General features: G+C 34.5%; 1 non-coding gene across 1 annotated transcript; it reads left to right on the top strand.

Moving 5' to 3' along the window:
• Nucleotides 1–231: 231 nt before the first annotated feature.
• On the top strand, nt 232–393 carry LOC138692295 (U1 spliceosomal RNA). Its single transcript, XR_011330048.1, has one exon. It is a non-coding gene; the product is annotated as a U1 spliceosomal RNA (small nuclear RNA).
• Nucleotides 394–18,594: the final 18,201 nt, after the last annotated feature.

Below are 18,594 nucleotides of genomic sequence, written 5' to 3'. Positions count from 1 at the left end.
AGTATATTTATGTGAAATTTTAATTACAGTAACTGGGATTTTATATAAATTATGGTAAATTATGAAAAGATGCATTACGTTCGTGAAGCAGTACGTTCTATGCAAATCTTATATCCGAAACGTTGAGTATATTTTTAGTAATAAATTACATATACTTGTTTTGTGTAGAGAGCTCCTGTGGGTAGTTAAACAGAAGGCAGACATAAGAGGGCTGAGTGAGGATACCTCGGCATACTTACCTGGCGTAGGGGTTACCGTGATCATGAAGGCGGTTCCCCCAGGGTGAGACCCTTCCATTGCACTACGGTTGGGTTGACCCCTGCGATTGCTCCAAATGTGAGTAACTCGGGCGCGTAATTTTTGGTAGTCGGGACTGCGTTCGCGCTGTCCCGGAATTATTGTAGAGCATGGTGGTTTATAATAGTGATGGGAAATCCTGTTCTATTTACAGATTCGTTCGCGGCGAACTAGTTCGATAGTGACTTTAGTTCAATAATCTGGTTGGTTTAATTCGTCTGAGAAAAACTAACGCATATAATCATTTAGTTCGCTTGAGATGGAGAGGAAATCAGTATTATTTTAACTTTGAGGAATATATACTTATGTGATAACTGTTTCCTCTTAAAGAATAACTGATTTTGGGAAATATGATGTTACATTACTTACTGCAGGCCAGTGTTTATGTCACAACATTTATTTTATGAGAGAAAGTAACAGCAATGCAGTATCAAAATATTTTAGAGTTGCAAACGTTATTATGATTAAAACTACGGTAAAGTGAAAGCTTGAAAGAAAAGAAATATTATTGAACTGTAAACTGTATAATCTAAATCCAATCCTCAAATTTCTTAATAATAATAATAATAATAATAATAATAATAATAATATAAAAGCAGAAAATAAAATAATAATCTCTCTTCAGACATACACATTTGGGGGACCGCACAAAGAATAATATATAACTGAACAAAATTGTATTGTCAGCAGAGGGACAGATGGAGTCTCTCATTAAAAGCATCTTAAAAATATGCTCCCTTATCACATCTATCATGCGGAGGGGCGCCATTAGCAATAGGGGCACAAAGAGGGCGTGTCCCCCAATATTTGGTCTAATTGTTTATTATTATAATTTTATTATTATTAACCTGTTTACATGTGTTTAATAAGATATGTTGTATTACGCAATCAGCAGTACAGATTTAAATAAATAGCGCCCTTAAACTTTATGTAGTCTTAAAGATTTCAATTTTCTTTAATTTCTAATATCCCCCCCCAATAGCTAACGGCGACGATTAAGCGAGGAATACTCTATATGACAGATATTACATTCGAAAAATAGATCGAATGAAATTTAGGACATGCAAATCCATTCATTAACTGTTTTCAACATGAAGTTTCGAGTTGCGAATTCGGGACCTCAGTGCAATGGTAGAGTTCGAACATGCTAATTATTCGTACACAGTATCGATCTAAAAAACTGTAAACTATTACAGTTATATTACTTTTAAAGAGAATTTCAACTTACATTTAAAGGAAAATGTACGTAACTGGTCACTAACGTAGCGATTCTGAGTGTAGAAATTAGGAATGTGTGTTGGAATGCTTAGACTACATCCTGAACCCTACTATTTACTTCAATAAATTAAAGACAAGTAAATAATGTATTTGCGGATGTAATATCGGAGAGCATTATGGTCAACGTGAAATTGGGATTTTGTAATGCGTTTCCAAGAAACGATAACAGATTCGATTTTGTAATAAAATTTTATAAATTCATAAATTTTATCGCTTAATGCTTGTCAGACTTAACCTCAAACCATTTCTTAATACTGGCTACGAAGGATACAAACACAACGTAACCAGACTGAACCACTCACGTTCATGTGCTCTTAACCTCAAACAGAATCGGCTGGGTAATGAACTATAATACAGTATTAGTGTCCGCATTTTATAAGTTGTGCAGAATGTTTATGAAACACCGAATTTACTATCTTTATGGGTCTAAAGAAGTAACATTATTAGCGTGTTGTGAAACACGGCCCAACACTCCTCTCGTTATGGGAACGGCTTCCCACAATGCATTGCTTCTTCTCATCTAGTTCCATAGACTTACTAAATAACCGCGTCTAGTTCGCGAACGACTTCCGCACATACGACTCATCTAGTTCGCGAACGACTTCCACAAAAATTTCGAACTAGTTCATCTAGTTCACTCGAACGATTAGTTCAATTCGAACTAATCGTTCGCGAACTACCCATCACTAGTTTATAATTTTTTATTGATATAAACCAAATCTTTTAAACGGAAATTTGAGTTCAATTCAAAGACGTTATAATAGTATACTAGACTCACACAGAGCGCTGGTGTGCTGTCCAAAATTGAAACCAGTCTGCGCATGTTTACGCCGCCATGCTACTGGTAGAAATAGAGCGGTAAACACGATTGTCATACTTGTCCTTTGTTTTGTCTCGGGTGTTTTTAGTGAATAGTGTGAAAGTAATGGCAATATAATTTTGAAATATATATTATCGCCGCGGACTCATGTTTAACATGTCGGCATCATACAATAACGTGCGGTGTGGTTTAAAAAAATAATTTTGCCGACCGATTGTTGCTCTGTAGGTTTCACTCTAAGCGTCACGTTGTCACGTCTACTTTCTCGATAAGAATAAGCATTAGTTTGTTATATTGTTAAATGGCTATTATTATTATTATTTCATATACGAGTACGTTGGCTTTCTTAACTCTTAATAATAACTCTTTAATAATAATTTTTAATCACATACCTTAATGTTCGTCCTCAGCACAAGACATTGCAACCTCGGGTTTAGTCTATGTGGATTAGACAAGTAAGTGTCATTTAATAATAATTGAAGCAGCTTATTGGTTGCATTATTGAAATTGAGGCGAGTGATTGGAGCGGCGACACAAGATATTGAAAACAATAATACAATTAAATTTCAAAGACCTGCCGAACGCATGAGGCCGCTCAAAGACCTGCTGAATGTTAACCATGAGAGCGATAATACCATCCCTTTTTAATTTTCCAAGCTATTTGCAAAAGGTACGATATAATATTATCTCTGTTGTTACAATATCAATATCATTAAAAATCAAATATAATATTATCTCTGTTGTTACAATATCAATATCATTAAAATCAATCAGTAGTTTACGACAATAAAGAATATTTAATTGTTAGTACAGGTATATCAGACTGTAGAGAAATCCCACTGAGTGAATTATTTAGACTTACACATCAGATGTTAAAACATTAATGGAAAGATAACTTTTTGTTTTTATTATGTAAATGAATTTATCTGCAAGATAATAAACTTTCATTCAAGATCCATATATGGATAGATAAATAAATATACAGATAATAAATAAATAAATAGCTATAATAGCTAAGCCTCCTTTGTGAATTTATGATTCAGAGTTCACCTATAAATAACTCTTTTACATTTTGCCGGATATATTTTATTAACAAAAGCAAGGAATGGCATCTTATTGATATTGCATATGTGCATAAAAATTATGTATAATCACTCCGCAAGCAATGATAATATATCTATTTTATTTATTTAAAATAAAAATACAATATGTAAAAAATCTACACATAAAAAGTATGTGGTTTTTTTTATCTTGCATAAAGTGATTGTTTAGTTTTTAGGTCTTCACGTTACCTATTGTTTGCAATGTATTAGGTACCGATACTTTTTATAATTGATAGCATTCCCTTTATTAATTGAAGAATGAATTCAATGTAATTTGGCTACCTTCGCATATTATATTTTGCCAGATTACCTATGTCCTGTGGTCTAAAAGTACCGGTAATATAATTTATTTTTGATTCTCTAAAACTTAACAAGTCTATACTGATTATCGCATATTTATTTCACTTAGGAATTTGATTATAACAAGAACTTGTGTAATCAAGGTTCATATATTTATGTCTTGTGATCTAAGAGTTAATATGTTAATATAATTTTAGATTCTCTGAAACCTAACAATTTGCTGAGTATCGTAAAATTATACAATCTATAATGTGTATTGTGTAGGCCTATTTATGGATGTATCAGTATGTTTTCTATAAATTGCTGCATACGTATTTTCTTTTCTTTAATGTTCTAACACATATCAATGAAACTTTGAATATGTTTATTTCGTCCTAATTTTACGTTAAACGTCGAAAATGGCCATAATATGTCAATTTTAGATCATCACAGCGTTAAATTGCGTGATTTACGCACTGCTATTATTTGTCTGCTCTCCAACAATATGGCTGCAAGCGCAGCGTTCAATTTGCCCCGGTTTCCTCGTTTTGCGCAGCCGAGACTGTAGGGGCTTGGTTCAATTCTAGAGATGTGTTAAACTGTTGTTTTTAAGAAACAGTTTCGACTGTAACTATTTCAAGAACGAAGTTGTTCCAAAATAAGTTTCATAAGAATATGTTTGCGACACCAGAGCCAAGTGTTCCAACTGTTTCAACTTCTCATCTGCTTCAGGAGCATGTTTCAAGGTCTTCGAATCGTCTTTAAATCAGCTGTTCAGTGTATTATGACAACGAAAGTCATTTTTCGTAGGTTACTGTTGAGAGTACAGTAAATAACTACAATTCAAAATAAATCGATTTTTAGTAAAAAATAACGCATATAACCCTAGGAGAGTTTAATAACGATAAGACATTAGCCGATAATATTTTCGCTGTATTTTAATAATTAACATTGTTTTGGCACCATGAACATATTCTCCATCAAGGGGTGGCTGATAATAATAATTAATATCACATTTATTAGGGAATCTGATTCGTACAATTTAATTTCGCTGTCCTACATAGGCTACTGTTGCACGAAGGCAGTGTGGAACATCGATATTGTATCTACTTTCGATTGGAGGTCAATGATAGCGCTACATGTGGTCTTTACAGACAGCAAAGAACAGGGAAGCTGTTTAGAAACTGAACTTTTTATCTCTTGGAACCATGTGGAACGTTGAAGTGATCACTGGAGCAGTGTAACACTCTTTGGAACAGTTGGAACAGGTTATTTCACGAAACTGTTTCGATACGAAACAGTTTCAATTGTGGAACAGTTTCAAAAAAACTGTTCCAGCTCTTTTCACCCATCTCTATTCAATTCACAAATTCGTTCACAGCGAACTTGTTCGATAGTGGGTTAAATTAAAAAATCTAGTTCGTTTAGTTTCCTTTAGTGCGTCTGAAAAAAACTGACCCTAACTGGACGGCTGCAGCTTAATGATAAAATGTAGCCGTTTCGAGATTCGACTACCTGACCATAGTAAAATATCGTTCTAATTTTAAAGTAGGCCTCAGGTGGTGTATTTTTAGGAAGGCAAGTTCAAAGCAGGTCATAAAAGGGGGAGAAGGAAGGGAAGAGAATTTTGCAAGAATCTATTGGAAAGATTCTGAATAAAATCATAAAAAGGGATGGGTCACAAGCTTCGAAACGAAACCACGAAAGGACTGCCTGGTTAGGAAGTGAAAGTCTTGTACAATGCTGTATTCAGCAATAACTGCGATAGTTTTGAAGATTTAGAGAAGGAAATGGGGGTCGTTTCTCATTATTTCTGTCGGCTGAGAAGCTATGAATAAAGTCATAAAAAGAGAAGGGAAAAAATATATCTAGTTCGCTTGAGATGAAGAGTAAGGCTGACGCAAAGATATAGTCAGAAAATCCGGACTTTCAACTATGAGGGATATATACTTATGCGGTAATTGTTTCCTCTTAAAGAATAACTGAGAACGACCCACAGCCGTTCTTCTTTTTGTGGCAAAGTTAATTCCTCTCCTCATCTCGGAGGGAACTGATCTCAAGCCACCTTCCAGTCAGTTGCCCTATCAACTGATATTAGTCAGGTTTGAGCTGTTCTTAATAGTTCCATTGACTTCAGTTTCCATCACGGATTATATTGAAGATAGTAGATATAGCTATACTTAATATGATTGCATTGACTTTAGAAATAAACGGATGTGATGTGATTGTAACATTTCTGTTTTGCAGTTTATTGCTTGATTTAATTTTCTGAAGATTTACGATAACAGATTTGAATGTCTCGTTACGATTTAATTTCGTAACTTTTTCTTCTATCGTGGGGTGCAAGATTTTTAGTTAAATATTTTCCGATAACTAAGACAGAAATCCTGTTTCATTCTGGTTGTTTCCGGGGTTCTATGCTGCCGGTAATAATCATGAATTGCCTTCGGTCAATTCGAAATTTTATTAACTGTACATAAACCGTACCCATATCAGAATTCACAAAGATTTCTGTTTACTTCATTCAATTTCCGAAGTTATAAAAAGCAACTAAACCGAACCCGGGCAATGCGAAGAGAATTAAAATTTGGATTTTTATCTTTGCTGCTAAACAAATTCGAACCCCAGCCACCAACTTCCCAGACCCCAACCACACCCTTACCCACCCCCAGTCTCCACACCACCCGCAGTAGCCACTGGCGTAGCTCAGCCGGTAGCTTGTTTTCCTGCCGATCCGGAAGTGCGCTCGGGCCTGGGTTCGATTCCCGATTGGGCTGATCACTTGGTTGAGGTTTTTGCGAGGTTTCCCCAACCGTATGACGAATTTCAGGTAATCTATGACGAATCCTCGGTCTTAAGTCGCCAAAATCCATCGCACTATCATCAATTTTATCGACGCTAAATATCTTGTTAGTTGATACAGCGTCATTAAATAACCCCACCAAACATCCCAATCCCCACTAAATTCTAACTGTATAATCACGTTACCAATGTAGTATGTTATGCATTGTGGAAATAACATATGTCTCTCAGAATAGCAGTCTTTATGTTAAAAGATGACTTATTGCGAGTGTATATTGTATCTGTATTCTGTGTATAAAATAAGAATTAATGGTAATATGTTCTGAATTTGTGAGATATAGTTTCTCAAATCATATTAAAAAAAATAGGCGTACAGCGGTAAACGGGTAAAAAATCTTCCAATATAAATTAAATTTGATTCTTTGGTACGACCGATAGAGACATAAATTTTGGCTCTCTATGACACCCCAACAGGTTCAGACTGAGAACAAGGAAATTCCCTGTTTAATGTCAGTTATCTCTGAAATTCAAGTGAAAGCACACACAGACATGAAATTACGTGAAATGTACAGCTTCAGATCAATGTACAGATCTTGTAATTATTTTATCTCTGCCTCTGTGGAACGTCACATTTGCGAGGGAGGAAAGGCGACGGCTGAAAGGTTGTAATGCTTTTTAATAAAATTCATACATAAAAATCGAAATAATTTTTAATTCTATTCTCATAGTTATGAAACTAGAGGTATGAATTCTTTAAGATTGTTTGAACCAAAATGCAACACTGTTACAGTATTTAATCGTAGTAGTAATTTAGGCCCAAGAATATATAACAAATTTATATTTAAATATCCTATTCTTGTCAATTCTAATAGTTCTAGTATTAAATTTAAAAAGTTATGTATGGATTTTATAAAAACTGAAAAATTGTAAATTTAAATTTATATACTATAATTGCAAACTGTATTGTATAATTATTAATTATAATTGTATTGTATAATTATTAATTTCATTTCAGGAATGCGCCCCTAAGCACGAATTCTACTCTTTCAGGGGCGAGCTAAAGTTTCTCTGTATATTTTATATTTTATGTTACAATTATTAGCACAATAATAAATAAATAATACATTGACTCCCATGACTAAGATAAGCCACTTGAAATTTAATAGTCACTGACCGGCAGCGATAAAATATAAGATCTGTAGAACATTGATACAATGCTAAGTGGACCTATAGGGACCGAGGAGTGTGTTTTTGTTTTGCTGAACTTAAAGATATTTAAAGTTTGTGTGACTGTAGCTTATATGTATAGCTATGTTCCTTTGGTTTTACTTTATTTATAGTTTGATTTTTCTATTATTTTATTTGTATTTCTGGGGATGTGGAAGAGAAGGCCTGATGGCCTTAACTTCGCCAGAATAAATAAATAAACACATATTATGTATACAGTATATATACAGGGCATATCAAAAGTCCGGTAACACTTTCAATATTTTATTACACAAAAACTACCAATGATAGCACTTTCAAACACACGTCAGTTTAAAGTCAAATTCTCAAAGTTCGTTTTACACCTTACAGAGATTCAATGTGTGAATCACGAGTGACTCGGCAGATGTCCAAACGATAATCAAACTCTTCTCATACCCTTTTCAACATATCCTCTGTGACCGTGGCGGCAGCTTCTCGAATTCTGATTTTTAGTTCCTCTAAATCACGTGGCAAAGGCGGTACGAACACACGGTCCTTTAGTTAACCCCATAGAAAAAATTCACATGCAGTCATATCGGGTGACCTTGGTGGCCATGTCATGAAACATCTGTCCCTTACTCCAGCACTTCCTATCCAACGATCAGACATCTCCGTATTCAGGTAAGCACGAACTGCATTGTGGAAATGTGGCGGAGCCCCATCTTGCTGAAACATGAAATCGTCATCGAGATCTGGTCTAAGTTGAGGCACCAACCATTGCTCCATCATGTCCAGATATGAATGTCCAGTCACAGTAGCCTCAATCCGTGGTAAGAATAAACATGAGTATATAGTATATACTGGACTTTTTTTAGTATATACTCTTCGTAATAAGAATAAGAACATTTGAGTACCTACTCATTTTTGATTACATACTCATAACATGGAAGCATAGTAGAATATACTCAAGTGTTCATCTTGTACAGAATATATACTCATGCTTGATAAGAATAAAAGCTAGTATATTCTCATATTTATAAGTTCGTTCTCATGTTATTCTGAGTATGGTTTGTAGCAGGCTCAATTCTGAATATTTGTTGATTTGTGTTCAGTTTAAAGTTAAATAAAAAAAAAATGGCAGAATTTATGAACAATGTAGTACCTCACGGAAAAAATATAGAAAAAGACGTGAACTTCAGAAGTCTTTAACGCTTCACAAAAGCGAATGTGAAAAAAGGTTAAACACGTATTTGTTATTCATAAAAAAAACATAACCTATAAAAATATGAACGGCTATCAAATTATAAGGTCAGATTGTACTGTTAAATATAATTAACAATTACAGTTTATTTTGTAAAATTTGAATTGCAAAATATATATATAAAACTCTCTATAATAAAAAATAGAATTAGCATAACTGGAATTCTAGAAATGGATTGTAATCTCTATCCAACATCCCGTAATGACGATTTCCCAGTACACTTTTCTTGTTTCCTGTTTATTAACGTCACTTATCTTATTCTCTCTCTCTTTCATGTTTATTTATTTATTCATTTATTTACTTATTTGTTTATTTAATTAATTTGTTTATTTATTTACTTCTTTATTTGTTTATTTAATTAATTAATTTGTTTATTTATTTACTTCTTTATTTGTTTATTTAATTAATTAATTTGTTTATTTATTTACTTATTTATTTATTTATAAAAAGCAAAACACAAACTACTACAGTATGCGGATAGCATGAGAAAGTCTATAAAAAAAAAACTGAGCATCACGGTGCAATGTGGTCAAAGAGGATAGGTAACACGAGTACATACTAACTTTTAAACGATCATGAAGGCTGTAGAGATGAGTATATATTCGGGTTAGGTAGAATGTCTTTATTCTTACGAATATGAGTATGTTCTAGTGGTTACGAGTATATAATCACAGGAAGTGCTCATACTCAAAAGTATAAACCTTGAGAAAGTACTTAAGCTTTATTCTTACTCCCAGTGAAGAAGAAAGGTCCGTACAGTTTTCGTTGTGACAACGCACAGAACACATTCACCTTTGGTGAATCACGCTCATGTTCAACGATTCTGTGAGGTTTCTGTGTACCCAAACACGACAGTTGCGCTTGTTAATTTTCCCACTCGTATGGAATGTCACTTTGTCGCTGAAAATTAAGCGGCTGAATAACTCTGAGAGTTTGACTTTAAACTGACGTGCGTTTGAAAGTGTTATCATTAGTAGTTTTTGTGTAATAAAATATTGAAGGTGTTACCGGACTTTTGATATGCTCTGTATAATACAAATTAAAAAAAAAACCATTTGAAATTAAGGCACGTGATGAAATGTTTTCTTTCGTTGTCTGATCTGCAGTGGTTTTAAATTGAGTTATTCCTTACAGGCATTTGGCTAAGAAGTTCATTAATTCATGTAAGTGACGCTATGTTAATGGACGAGGAAAGCTTATTAAAGACAATTCGTTTTGGTTGTCTACAGTTGAATTTCTGAGATTTCCGAAAAGTCTAACAACCAGTTTAATCCATGTTGAATCTTTCGTACACTACTTTTAACACTTGAATATAAATAATTGATTAAATGGCGATCTTACTTGTGTTAATTATATAAGCATACAACATACAACCCAAAAACCAAAAACTCAACACACTAGAACAATATGAAATATACAGACACACTAAAACACACCCTAATCAAATTCTCAACACACAGATCAATTTCAGAACACACACACTATTTGACACAACTCTTCATCACACGAATGCACCCAGACAACAGACAGCGGAGCTGAGATAGCGCCGAGATCTAGCAGGCTCTGAGGATGGTGTCAAGTAGCACCGAAACAGCTGTAAGCCACACATGCTTACATAATTAGCACAAAATCCGCAAATCTAGTCTTTCAGGTGAAGCTCCCTGTAAAGCAGATTTGAATAATTTCAAGGGAAAAATTATTGCGGGGCCGGGTATCGATCCCGGGACCTCTGGTTGAACGTACCAGCGCTCTACCACTGAGCTACCCGGGAACTCCATCCGACACCGTCTCAACTTTTCCCTTTATATCCACACAACTCGCGTGGGCTGACGAAATGCCACAGACCCACAACGAGTGCACACAATCTCTGTGCGACTTGAAATTGTGGTTTTCTGTTAACGTACACAGTAACGTATATATTATGCAAATCTAGTCTTTCTGGTGAAGCTCCCTGTAAAGTAGATTTGAATAATTTCAAGGGAAAAATTGTTGCGGGGCCGGATATCGATCCCGGGACCTCTGGTTGAACGTACCAGCGCTCTACCACTGAGCTACCCGGGAACTCCACCCGACACCGTCTCAACTTTTCCCTTTATATCCACACAACTCGCGTGGGCTGACAAAACGCCAGAGACCCACAACGAGTGCACACAATCTCTGTGTGACTTGAAATTGTGGTTTTCTGTTAACGTACATAGTAACGTATATATTATGCAAATCTAGTCTTTCAGGTGAAGCTCCCTGTAAAGCAGATTTGAATAATTTCAAGGGAAAAATTGTTGCGGGGCCGGGTATCGATCCCGGGACTTCTGGTTGAACGTACCAGCGCTCTACCACTGAGCTACCCGGGAACTCCACCCGACACCGTCTCAACTTTTCCCTTTATATCCACACAACTGCGTGGGCTGACAAAACGCCAGAGACCCACAACGAGTGCACACAATCTCTGTGTGACTTGAAATTGTGGTTTTCAGTGAACGTACACAGTAACGTATATATTATGCAAATCTAGTCTTTCAGGTGAAGCTCCCTGTAAAGCAGATTTGAATAATTTCAAGGGAAAAATTGTTCCGGGGCCGGGTATCGATCCCGGGACCTCTGGTTGAACGTACCAGCGCTCTGCCACTGAGCTACCCGGGAACTCCACCCGACACCGTCTCAACTTTTCCCTTTATATCCACACAACTCGCGTGGGCTGACGAAACGCCAGAGATCCACAACGAGTGCACACAATCTCTGTGTGACTTGGAATTGTGGTTTTCTGTTAACGTACACAGTGACGTATATATTATGCAAATCTAGTCTTTCTGGTGAAGCTCCCTGTAAAGCAGATTTGAATAATTTCAAGGGAAAAATTGTTCCGGGGCCGGGTATCGATCCCAGGACCTCTGGTTGAACGTACCAGTGCTCTACCACTGAGCTACCCGGGAACTGCACCCGACACCGTCTCAACTTTTCCCTTTATATCCACACAACTCGCGTGGGCTGACGAAACGCCAGAGACCCACAACGAGTGCACACAATCTCTGTGTGACTTGGAATTGTGGTTTTCTGTTAACGTACACAGTGACGTATATATATTTTCCCTTGAAATTATTCACAGTAAGATCGCCATTTAATAAATTATTTATAACCAGTTTAATTAAAAAAAGAAGCAAAAAGAACAACACTGGCAACGCTGGGTGCTTTAAGCTAGTTTATTTATAAAATGGTAACCAAGTTACTCCAAAAAAATAAGGTACAGGTACAGATGTGTATATAATAGGCTGCAGTATATAAAGTATTTACTATAAATCAAATAAGACTGACAAAAAGCATTTTGTTCTTACAATCCCATAACCAGCAAGTACAGTGAGGAACATAATTTTGAGCAGGCAAAAATGTTTCAAGATCTGTAGTGCACTTTATAAGAGGCTATCGGTACGGTTTTAATTCAATTCCTTCTCACCATAGATATAGAATATTTAAACAGAAAAGCGAAGCAATATATATCAACATATGGGATTCTTAGACTTAGAAAAACTCGAGTCGCTCAACTATTATGTCCCTCACTGTACAGATAACATGATAAAATTTATAAGTACCAGTACAATCAGTACAAGGTATGCAGGACGGATACATGAAGATAATACTGCAGACATGTAATTAATCAGAAATAACAAACACTCCTGTAACACAACATACATATCACAAAGATGCCAAACAAAATGTGAAAATGGCATCACATTAATTGAAAAATATATGAACACAAATAGGTATGGTACCGATGGTAAGTTAATAGGAAGAGTTCTGCTTCTTTGCATTCAAAGCCAGGAGCAGATTTTGACATTTCTGAAAGCACTTTAATAGACTAATACTAATACTAATAATAATAATAATAATAATAATAATAATAATAATAATAATAATAATAATAATACTACATAGCTAAATACGTCGTAGGCCTAATTATAGCTGTCATACATTTTGATTTTTGTGCTTTACAATGTGGCCCACGTTATATCAAAAGTCCAGATTATGAGGTAATAAAAGATTAATTTTAATCACATAAATATACTTCCGCTTTCTTCACGAAATTATCAATGTGTGTGGAATGCGATATCTGTCTTCAGAGCAACTAGGTAGCCTACTTCATTTCATTACCGGTACATGAAAACTATATTCAACAATTTTTATGATTACTATATTTGATAAATTAACTACCGGTACCATTATTTCAAGTTTCACTGACAGTAGGGTAGACGTAGCATTTGTGGCCAGTGCACCATTAGTGGCCATTTTCGAATTTAAAATGTTATATTGCCATTCAGCTCCAATCTTTTGTTCTACAAAATGGTTAATTCATAAATGTATTGAAGTTGTGCTTCTTGCTTACGCATTTTCTTTAGAGTTGCAGGTAAGAATTAGAATATAAAATCTGTACTTGTTTCTATAAAGTTACATGATATTGTTGTTGAGATCCATCTCAAAGCATAAAGGTATCTACTGATATTCAGTATTTTATGAAAACATAATCGCAATCCTTGATACCAGGGATGGCCACAAATGGAACATGAATGTAGTATCAAGCACCATTTGTGGTCACAATAATGACCACAAATAGGGATTACTTAAGCACCATTTCTGACCACTTTTGTAATTTATTATTCCAGTTAGGAAATTCTAATATTTTGTGTTTTCTTTATTTTATTTTTCTTTTATAGCACCTTTACTTAACATGAGTAGTGTCCGAAGATTTGTGGGTTTAATACAAGAAAAACATATTGAAGGATGGCTTGTGAAATTTGCTAGACGAGTTGGGGCGAATAAATTTAAATGGCTTGTAAATGATGACATATCAGTAGTTGACAATGAACAAATAGAAAGAGTGTTATGTCTTCCCAAATTCCATAGAAAAGATGACCGTGTAATATGCTTCATTTTCTCTGAAGGCTTTAAACGTTTGAATGTGCAGTGATTTTTCTGTTTATTTAGTAAGTTTAATATAGTATGTTATTTGTATTTAAGATTTGTCTGCTGCAAAACATATGCTCATTTGTAAACTCAAATTACAGTAATTTATCCCTTATCTTGTTAAATTTATGGAAATGAAAGATTGAGACAATGTTATAGCAAAAACAAAAATGGCCACATATGGTACAAGCGGGTGGCCAAAAATGGGGTTTACGTGGCCACAAATGGTGAAAATTGTAAACATGTATAAAAGTTTTTGTGTAAGTGTATGCATTTGTTTTTGAGCTATGCTAATAAAACAGTTCATAGTACACATATTAGTTAACACATACCTCAAGAAAGTTGGGGACTATAGTGTCCCATTTATTGATTTTTGAAAATAAACTTAAAAATAATCCTAAAAGTGGCCACAGATGGCGCATCTACCCTACATCAAAAATGTTAATAGTCTAACTTAAAAAGCCTAACATAGGTCTATGCAATACGGAAGTTTTCTCTATTATAAAAAAAAAAATACCGTATTCTACAGATGCTTATGTTGGATATGTGATTACAAAAGTTACCAAAAGTAAAAATAATATGTTAAAGCTGTGATTATCATTTCTCATGTATTTCCTTCTTCGTGCCTAAAATATTTAAATAACAATCTACTTAAAATTTGCCACGATTTTGCGAAACAAATGTAAGTATACTGTACCAACTTTAGTTCCAAACAGGGTGCGAATTAATGGGGAGGGAATGAGGATGATCCCCCCCCCGTTGCAAAGTTATTCCCCTCTCATAAATTGATATTAACATCCCTGCCAGGGACAACTTCTACCATCCTTCACAAATATAATTGTTTTAATACGAGTATATGTACTCTGTACAGTAAAAAGTAAACAAATAAAACAATATTGATGTATTATCATCACCGGCAAGCTCACAACAATCAATAACTTAGGAATTACACACCTTATTTTAAGCCTGCTCATGGATATAATTATTATTATGATCAAGATACAGGACAAGCAACTCAATATGACAAAACATAGAGCCGTATCGAATGAGGATAATAATAAATTTTATGTACCGGTATGGTATTCTCTATCCAGGTTTCTATCCCCCACCCCAGATCAGAAATCTTAATTCACACCCTGGTTGCAAATATTATGATCATAAGACAGAAAAATGATGTTATACCATAGTTAGATCTTAATTTCCTTAAAATAGAGGTATCATTAGAAAATATTGTGTCGGTACTATTAAATCAAGATGTATCATTAGAAAATATTGTGTCGGTACTATTAAATCAAGATGTATCATTAGAAAATATTGTGTCTGTATCATTAGAAAATATTGTGTCGGTACTATTAAATCAAGATGTATCATTAGAAAATATTGTGTCGGTACCATTAAATCAATCTCATTTCTTTAAAGAAGGCGGGGGAGGGGACTGGAACGTAGATTAAAAACGAAAGGCAATTAGATATTTATTCATTGTTTGTTATAATTTAAGGAAAGAAGGTTACAAACGCATACAGAAATTATAGCAAAACATGCAGTGACACTTCTGACAATATCTCCCACAAGATTTATGATAGCCATACATAAATTTTACCACTGAATCTTGAAAGAATGCTGAAAGGAATGACTCATGGTTCACTTAATTTAGAATATTAATTTGTCTGTTACAATTTGTTTAATTGTTGCAACAAATCGAAAATATACTTAAACATAAGATCACATAGGTACATTTTCTTGGTAAACTAATGATGTCATTGGTCCAAATTTTTTTTACCAGGACTTACATATTGCTTTGTGATAGTCAAATTCAGTTTTCATTTTATAACTCCAAAATTAAGTTACTTTTATAATTTTATACACGCTGTGAAAATTATTTTTTCCAAACTCTAATGTTTTAAAACGTCTCAAAAAAGACAGACCTTCCTCAAATCAAGTAAAAAGTGAGTTTGCTATAGCTGTATGTATATGTAAGATCTTATAAAAATTTATGACCAATGAGATCTTATGTTTCAGTGTGTTTCCGATTTGTTGTAATAATTAAACAAATTATTTAGGACAGATTAATAATCTAAATTAAGTGAATTGTATGTCATTAAATTCAGCTTTCTTTAGGAAATCAATCATAAAATTTATGTATGGCTATCATAAATATTGTGGTAGATATTGTCAAAAGTGGAAGTGCATGTTTTGCTGTAATTTTTGTATGCTTTCATAGCGCTCTGTCCTTAATAAAGTTGAATCCTTCTGCTTGAAACAACGCAGACTTAATGACAGTAATGGAGAAGTCATATTTGACGCAATAGCATGATTGTAAACTAAAAATTTTGCATACTAGTAGGTATTCAGTTATTGATCTTAACAGACTTGTTTATCATGCAGCCAGCATAAAAAAGCAAAACTACAGGTAGTGAGATATAAAAGAATGACATAAAAGGTCATCAGCAGTGGAAATAAAGCACAAGAGATCGCTTTGTCCAGCGACTGAACATTTTGGGTAAAAAAAATTTCACTTTAAGGGATAGGCTAATAGGATAGGGGACATATCAGCCTTCGACTTGTATCTGCGTCTTCTCAGAGGAATGGTCAAAGTAGCTACTGTAGGTTTGAATGTTCAGATTTATGTCATTCTTTGTTCTTCCAGGGCATTTTATAGGTCAATTTATTCTAGAATTTTCTAAGTCTTCAAAATCCGTGCCCTGGCCATCACCATTACAACGTCATTATCAATCAAAAGTCTTTTCTGCTGTTTTACATCGTTTACATATTGTAAAAACCTCTTACAAAATTGTCTAATTCTCCAATTTACTTTTTTTCTAGATAGTTTTCAATTTCTTTCTTTACCTATTCTGTACTCTGGCTGTCCCTCAAGAAAAGAAGATCAAGCTATGCTGGAATAATACTTAATATTTTAGGAGAAAAAATTTGCTCTGGCGCCGGGGATCGACCCCAGGTCCTTGGTTCTACGTACCAAGTGCTCTGACCACTGAACTACGCCGAATTCAATCCACAGCACCGGATCGAACTTTTCTCCTTTGATATATGCCTAACTTGGAGTCAGACCACAAAGAGAAACATCGAAGGAGAAAAGTTCGATCTAGTGCTGTGGATTGAATTCGGCGTAGCTCAGTGGTCAGAGCACTTGGTATGTAGAACCAAGGACCCGGGTTCGATCCCCGGTGCCAGAGCGAATATTTGTCCTAAAATATTAAGTGTCAATATTACAGATAAATTCTTTAGGACAATTTAATATATCTTTAATATGCTGGAATAGTTAAAATTTAAAGAATGAAAGTAAAAAATATTAATTTTGATAGGAATGCCAGATATTTTATTTATTAAAAATATACTTTTATAAGTTGCGCGTGAAATCTGCTACTAACTTGTCTTTGGTTCAAAGAAAAGAGAGAGACAGACAATTCTAGAAAGAGAGAGAGAAGAAAATAGTATTGTATTACCTTCTTGGTCAACTTCAACTAGAAGTTTGCAGCATTTTTATAGCCTACACCCGTTTCAATGAGATACAATACGGTAACTTATAAGCACACAATTCATTGGAAGGTGCTAGCTTCCTTTGCTTGAGTGATAAGGCTTGTTGTTTTACCAGTAGCAACTTAAGTTAGCAAAAGCCCTTGCAACTTTGTTCTGGTAATGATTCAGGTTATATTTGCCTACAAAACTTCAAGTTGTTTTTCTGATAATGAGTCAGTTTTCATATATAATACCGATACTGTATATTAAAAAGCCTCACAAGTGTGTCTTACAGTAAATCAAACTGTATGTGCATATAAAAATCTTCATAGTTTTGTCCCATAGTAGTCACCAGTTATATTTTCTTTTAAGCCTCATAGTTATGTCTGGATATGATTTATGTTGTATATGCTTATAAAAATAATCAGACTTGTATCTCTTATAGATATTAAATTATAAAAGAGTGTTTGTAATAGAAATTTCGAAACTTCCAAGGCTTTTAGAGGAGAGCGAGTAGATTTTTATGTGTTTTTGTTTTACTTGTGGCGTTTCAGGACATGGGTTCCTATTTAATGTGACCAGATGTCCCGTTTGGAATGAGACAGTCTTTGAACCTTCGGGTCTGGTGTCGCAACAATTCTTGCTGGCACGCCCATTAATCCCACTTTGCTGGAAATTGCAAAAAGAGACTTCATTTCTTGGTTAGACATGGGCATTATAATAAATTCTGGGACATGTATTGTAATACCTTACGTACTGTCATCCTCTGAGGAGTTTAGTGCTGAGAGGAATGCTGTTCCGACTAGTCTAGCGCGGTACTGGAGTGGGAGGGGACAATGACAGCGGCAGTCTGGAAGGAAGTACAATCGTACTGAAAACATTCGCCCAATTTACGAGAGCAGTATGCCTATTAGTTTTCTAACGTATTTTTGGCGAGAGAGAGAATTGTACAAAATTTTATTATTTATTTATTTATTTATTTATTTATTTATTTATTTATTTATTTATTTATTTATTTATTTATTCTGGTGAAGTTAAGGCCATCACACCACCAGAAATACAAATACAATAAAATAAATAAAAAGAAAAATCATAATACAACTACGATAATATAAATGAAAACAAGAATCATACTATAA

The sequence above is a fragment of the Periplaneta americana genome, chromosome 16, assembly GCF_040183065.1.
Source record: "Periplaneta americana isolate PAMFEO1 chromosome 16, P.americana_PAMFEO1_priV1, whole genome shotgun sequence".
Lineage (NCBI taxonomy): Eukaryota > Metazoa > Arthropoda > Insecta > Blattodea > Blattidae > Periplaneta > Periplaneta americana.
Note: the sequence above shows the minus strand (reverse complement) of the source record. Positions and strands in the feature narration are given on the sequence as shown.